Below are 7,379 nucleotides of genomic sequence, written 5' to 3'. Positions count from 1 at the left end.
TCTTACCAGCAGAGACACTAATGCTGTCTTTTTTGCAGACTATCTTTTCAAAGATAACCTTGGACAAAAAAATAGTATCTCCCTTTGCAGAAAACGGTACTTTCATCTCCAGTATGACACAGGTAATAAATATCTCCATCTGGGAAAAATATTAGGCAGGTGTTCTTGCCCCATTATAAAAGATTGGGGTTCCTTACACTTAGGTCCTTTTTCCCCCCTTCAGTGAAACCCACTGCATGTTGAGGCATCACTGGGCCATGTGAAAATTGGTACTTGGGGAACTGGCACATGAAAATGATGATGTTCTGGCTACCTTTGTGGCTGTCAGTGCCAAGCTGTCCTTTGTCTCTGACACAAAAGTCTCATGTCTTCTGCCAAAATTTAAGAAAGTGTGGCAAGTTAAATTGTTAGCTTGCAAGTGGGGTAAAATATGACACCTTTCATAGTTCTTGAAAATTTTTTAGTAAATGTGCAATATAAATAAGCCTATTAAAAATAAATATTACCGATAGTAATATCACAAATATTTCAGTTATTTAATGCTCCCTAAAAGCCAGATAATAGCCTTGGAGGTATTATTAGCCCCAATTTACAGTCAAAGAAACCAAAGCACAGGAATGTTTGGTAGCTTATTCAATGTCTCACAGTACATGAGAGAAGAGCTACGATAACACAGGCAGCCTGAAAACCTACTTGAATATAGTTGATTTGTAGTCTTTTAGAAAAAAAAATCTTGTATGTTTAGTTCCAATGAAATCTTAGTATACCTTGACATATGTTTTTACAAAATAGCTTACTTTAACTTCTTAAAATGATACATTTTAAAAATACAAAATGCTATCAAAGCTGCAATGATGATTGACCTCATGACCTTCTTTCCCTGACAATTTTGTAGCAAATTCTCAATTCCATATTATTTCATTCATAAAGCACAGTGATACTTTTTTAAACATACAGAAGAAACTATTTTATCAACCTGGAGAAATGAACAATAATGCCTTAATATCTTCCATTATTGGTATTCAATGTCTTGTAACTGCAACTTATTTTTTATGATTCTATGGATTGGCTGAGTAATTCTGTTGATCTTGTTCAAAGTCAGCGAATCTGTTCCGGGTTAGTTTAAGAATTGCTGTCAGCTGGTGTGTTGGCTGGATGCTGAGTGATCCAGGATGGCCTCATTTAGCATAGATTGCCTCTGCTCCATGAAGTCGTTTTCCGTCCAGGCAGGCTTTTACTTGGGGCAGAGGCAATGGTGCAAGAGAGAATGTGAGGCATACAAGATCTCTTGAGACACAAGCTTAGAACTGGTACACATCTATCCTGATGCACTCTACTGATCAAAGTAAATGACAAATGCTATGCCGACTCAAAAGGTGAGGAAACAGAGTCCCTCTTTCAATGGAAGGAACTACACAGTCATATTACATGGGATAGGTACAGGGCAGTGTGGTAAATTGAAGCTGTTTTATATTAAATTACAAATCATACTATAAAAAGGAATACAAAGTAAAGGGCCTAAATTTTAAAATTTTATAATGAACATAATTTTTGTTTCCTTCAATGCAATCTTTAGTTTTCTTCAGTTTTCCTAACACAAAGAACAAAGTAGAAATGAACAGCTTCGGCTATGTAACTCTGCACCTGGCACTTTACACATAAATTGAAACTCACATATAAACTTTGAAAAATACACATTATTATTTCCATTTTACGTATTTTTACTAAAGTCACCCAAATAGTACATGCAGATCATGGCCTAACTTTAAAAACTGCATTTTCCATTGTGATACATTCTTTCTCAACATAATTTGACACAGATTACCTTCCTTTATGAACCCAAAGTTACTGTTACACTTAAAACAAATGTTATTTTGTTTTCCTTTTTTTTTTTTTTTCTCATTATTCAACTAATCTCTAAGCAGTGAAAAGGCAAAGACATCTAAATCATATGTGCATCCCCCATGGGTAGCATTGCACCTGGCACGTTATACATAGGATCTCAAAAAACATAATTTAATCAATCAATAAATATCCAAAAGAATTTCTTTTTCCTATTCATTTAAGTTTGAGTTCCTTATATGCTACCTTCTGCTCAATTATTTACTCATTCCTAATATCTAGGGGGGCAGAGGCTGTGTCCTTTGATTTCATATCTGCAGAAGTCTCATACATAGTAGATGTTAAGTAAATGTCCAGTATTTGTTCATTTGAATTTTTGATGCATATTTTCCCAGGGTAAATCAAAAGAACTCAAAACATTTTGCAAAGTATTACAGTGGGATTGAAGTGTTATTTCCATGTTAGAGATATCCATTATTCATTTATACATACAATCAGCAGCCATTTAACAAGTGTCTAATATATTTCAGGCAATGACATTTAGAATATAAATATAATTAATCCCTAGTCCCTACTCTCAAAAACCTCAAAGTAAAATAGAGTCCAGGCTCCAGAAAACAGGGTCTGTGCAATTTTAGGTGTTGCACTGTAATTAAAAAGCAATGCCTTCAAAGATGAGTGTTATCAGTCATTTTGGCCTGATAATTGGAAAATTATTAAATGTGGTTTTTTTTTTTGGTTTTGTTTTGTTTTGTTTTCCAATAAGAGTTTCATTAAATTTTAACAGCTGCTCCTTTCAATATATATAAGAAAAATATTTTTCTAATATCAGAATAAGCATCTCTTTGGTACAGAAATCACACCCATGTGTGATTTTAACTGAAAACTCATAGTTAAGAACTATGATCTAATGTGCTAAACAAAGCTATTCTTTGCCCATCCATTTGTCCCCTTTCATAGCCTCATTGTGGGACTTCAGAATATTATCTGCTCACATCTCTATATATTCAAAGAATTAAAATGCCATAACAAAATGCCCCATAAGTTATATAGTACAAAACTAGTTGGCTTGATCATTGACACATATGACACAAAACATCCAAAAAAAAAAAAAAAAAAAAAGCAATATATAAGATAAAGGAGAAGTAAAAAGCAATTGTCACCAAGATCAAAGAACATGAAAACAATCACAGTATTTAAATTTGATACATTAGAAACAATGAAACTTCTTTAGAATTGTTACATAAAGAACTCCCAAAGCTCCAAATGCAAGAGCTCAGAACCCTAATTTTTAAGACAACTATCAAATACATAAGTATGTCAAATACAAGAAAAATTAACTGTAAAAGCAGTTAACCATAGAAATACAGAAATTATGCATTCTTTCTAGACAGGCTTTCATTTTCTGAAGTAAAGTCTTTTAAAAAATCATAAAAAGGCAAAAAAAATATTTATCACATATTTTAAAAAGCAATCATCAAAGTTCAAATTCCCATAAGAAAGAGGACTTTTAAAAATGTAGATAAATACTTAGTCTTCAAGCTAAAAATAGGAAGAAAAATTAGCTTTAGTCATGTTTGCCAAATCTTTTATTCACCAAACATTTAGAGAGTGTTGTTTCATTCAATGAACTATTCCAGGAGCTGGAGATAAAGAAGCAATCAAGACACCATCCTTAGCTCTAGGGAACCTGGCCTAATAGATCTGGGTCTACCATTGGCAATCTTAGTCAAAGTTACCTACTTTGGTGCATAAAATGAGGCTAAACTAGAACGTCCCTGCAAATTCTGCCATTCTTGGAGACTTGCGAAAACGAATAATGGTCTACATAGGTTAATACTGGTAGCTCTGTAGCACCACTAATTTTAATTATCTACTGATGAAATTAACTTTCATACAAAAAACTTGCCATTATTAAAAATGACATCAGTATCTTCCTTTCACAAAAATCAAGAAAACAAAGAAAAAATTCATTCTGAGTACACAGAACACCTAGAAAGAGACTATTCCATATATGTGGTACATGTGCAAATATATATGGGGAAAAGTAAATCATTATTTCAATGACTAATTAATCATGCCAAATCAGTTTTCAGGTCTCAGAGAATCAGCTGTTTTCCAGCATGTCCCGTCATGTTTCAAGGAAACGTGCGTTTTCCGTACATTTGAAGGCAAGCTCTTCCACTTGAGCTTATACGGCAAATGTGGATTCAGGAAGTGTAGTTAGTGAAAATGCTGCATCTCCAATCGGCAGCTCCACTTCCTAGGGTCCACGTTCAGACGCTGCTCCTGCTCGGAAGTGTCCAACCCAAATTCACTGGAACGCCAAAAGAGCATGCACAAGAGGAGTCTGAAGACCAGGGACAGTTGGGAGCAGCAGGGGTGGTGGAGAGGCACGTACCTCGCCAGACTCAGCCATGAAGTCTGGGACCAAGTACCCCTGGGACGTCAGTATTGGACATGCTGCTAAATGTTTATAAGAAATTAGTTCGTTTCTATTACAGAAGAAACCGTAAGGAGTTTGAGTAAGGTAAGAAAGACGAAAGTTAAAGAATATTTTCCTGGCTATTTTGACTTTACTAAGTACTAATTCATCTGAATTACAAAACTACTGATCCATAATTACCCCCAATCATCTCATAGAAATTTATGTTAACTTACATATCCCTTTGTTAATTGTTTCAGAGGTTCATAGTCTCTTCCCAACTAAGGAGAAAGTTCCACGAGGATAGAGATTGTGTGTAAAACAGCTTCAGTTTCTCTCCCTTAGTGCTTTTCACCACAGAGCACAAGTGTTCTCAGCAAATACTCATTGACTGCATGTTCAATATATTCAACCCTTTCAAAGGCTTCTTATTACAAGTAGACTAAAATCCGAAATAAATGTTTTATGAACTACATAAGTCATAAAATATAGACTATGCGCAGCTCTCCAATTTCCTTATCAAATCCATTCCCTCATGTGCTTCTTTCAAACTACAATGCTTTTTTGCATCTTCTTTATACACATCCATCACATTCTTTCTCCAGGATTTTGCATTGGTTGGTCCTTCCACTTAAAATGTTCTTCCAACACACCACGTAACATAACTGATCACCCAGAACTGTGCTCCATTGTTAGCTCCTGACAGAGACCTGTCCTGACCAGAATAGATTTCTTATCTCTGTCATTCTCTAATTCATTTTTTAATATTTCTTAATGAAAAACAATAATTAATTCAAATGACCTTGTTTATTTATTTAGTTGTGTCTTATATGTCTCAGGAATGTACATTCTCTGTAAACAGAGACTTTTTTTTTTAAATTCAGTTTTATTGAGATATGGTCACATACCATACAGTCATCCATGGTGTACCATCAAATGTTCACAGTACCATCATATAGTTGTGCATTCATCACCACAATCTATTTTTGAATATTTTTCCTATACCAGAAAGAATCAGAATAAGAATAAAAAATAAAAATAAAAAAGAACACCCAAATCATCCCCCCCATCCCAACCTATTTTTCATTTATTTTTTGTCCCCATTTTTCTATTCATCCATCCATACACCAGATAAAGGGAATGAGATCCACAAGGTTTTCACAATCACACTGTCACCCCTTGTAATCTACCTTGTTATACAGTCGTCTTCAAGAGTCAAGTCTACTGGGTTGGAGTTTGGTAGTTTCAGTTATTTACTTCTAGCTATTCCAATAGAGTAAAACCTGAAAAGTATCAACTATATCCTGCATAAGAATGTCCACCAGGGTGACCTCTCGACTTCATTTGAAATCTCTCAGCCCCTGAAGCTTTATTTCGTTTTGTTTCGCATCCCCCTTTTGGTCAAGAAGATGTTCTCAATCGCATGACGCCAGGTCCAGTTTCATTCCCAGGAATCATATCCTGCATTGCCAGGGAGATTTACACCCCTGGGAGTCAGGTCCCATGTAGGGGGGAGGGCAGTGAGATCACCTGCCAAGGTGGCTTAGTTAGAGAGAGAGGGCCACATCTGAGCAGCAAAAAGTCACTCATGGGGAGACTCAGGCACAATTATAAGCATGTTTCAACACCTCCGCATCCTCCCCCAGCTCCTCAGGGGGGGGCCCGAATATATATATTTTTATTCTCCACCCAAATTACTTTGGGTTGTGTTGCTGTTTCATTCCAACCTATACAGACCTGCCATATCTCACTTCCTATTCAAAGTTCCATGTAATTGTTATGTTTGAACAAACTGACTGTAGAAGTTATATTGTGTAAACAAGGACCTTTGTATTATTACTCCATCTCCAATATTTAAATAGTGTTCCATTCAGAGTCAATGCACAGAATATAATTGTTGAATGCAAAAGTAAATGAAGGATGACTGGGCAGAGTAGACAATGCAAAAATAAAGGTCCTGGTATCAGAAATGAAATATCAGTGGAATAAGAGATCAGGGGTGGGGTGGGGGGTGGGTTGAGTTATTGGATGAGTGAGCATGCCACAATTCCTTCCATTCAGAGAAAGCCTTCTGGTGACCTAAAATGTCTTCTCCATCCTAGGAAGGTTCCTGGAATTAACCCACCCCACTGTTGATACCTAACAAACACAAGTTTTCTGATTGGTAATGTACCTGTCTTCTTAAAGCCTACTTAGCAGGTAATAACTTTGATTATTTAATATATTCATTGTGGTGACTGAATTTTTCAAACATGGTTGCACTATCCCACATGCTCTTCCACAAATAAGTAGGATCTTTGTTATTGCCACTTGAGCCTGTGGAGATTTTGCAACTAAAATAACTCAGCTCAAATAAATGAACCAATATAATATGGTAGAAGTGATGATGCATGCCTCTAAGGCTGTCTCATAGAAGGTGAAATGCCTTTGGCCTGGTTATCTCCCTGTCTCCCCTTATGTCTCAGGATTCTTGTTCTTTGAATCAGCCACCATACTGTGAGGAAGTCCAGGCCACAATGAGATTCTTGAGTGTTCTGGCCAATGATCCAGCTGATAACCAACATCAGTCACTAGACATGTGAGTGAATGAGTCTTCAGATGATCCCAGACCCCACACTTCCAGGCTTACACTTGAGGTCTTGACAACCTGAAGAGAAAAGCTGCCTATATTGTGCCATGTATAAATTCCTGATCCACAGAAACTGTGGGATGTGAATAGTTTTTATTGTTTTAAGCCACTAAGTTTGGGGTGATGTCACGCTACTATAGTGTCATGGTTTTGTAGCTTCTAAAACAAATACAATAAAATGGGTTGACTTAAAAGCAGAAATTTATTGGTTCATGATTTCAGAGGGTAGAAAGCTTCTTCCTCCCAAAACCAGTATCTTCTGGGTGGCCGGCAATCTTAGGGGTTCTTTGGCTGTTTTGTTATGTGACCATGTTCTCTCCTTTCTCTTCTGGGTTTCACTGACTTCCAGATTTGTCATATGGCTTTCTCTCTCAAATCTGAATTTCATTCTGAATGTAAAGGACTCCAGTAAGCCACAGTAAAGCTCGATCTGATTCAGTTGGGCAACACCTTAACTGAAGTAACATCTTTAAGAGATCCTAT

At 36.2% G+C, this 7,379-nt stretch overlaps 1 pseudogene; it reads right to left on the bottom strand.

Annotated features, from left to right (window-relative positions):
• Positions 1 to 3,927: 3,927 nt before the first annotated feature.
• On the bottom strand, positions 3,928 to 4,261 carry LOC119530072 (annotated as a pseudogene).
• Between the last annotated feature and the right edge of the window lie 3,118 nt (positions 4,262 to 7,379).

Source organism: Choloepus didactylus, chromosome 1 (genome assembly GCF_015220235.1).
Source record: "Choloepus didactylus isolate mChoDid1 chromosome 1, mChoDid1.pri, whole genome shotgun sequence".
Taxonomy (NCBI): Eukaryota; Metazoa; Chordata; class Mammalia; order Pilosa; family Megalonychidae; genus Choloepus; species Choloepus didactylus.
The sequence above is the reverse complement of the archived record's forward strand: the minus strand, read 5'-3'. Positions and strand labels throughout refer to the sequence as shown.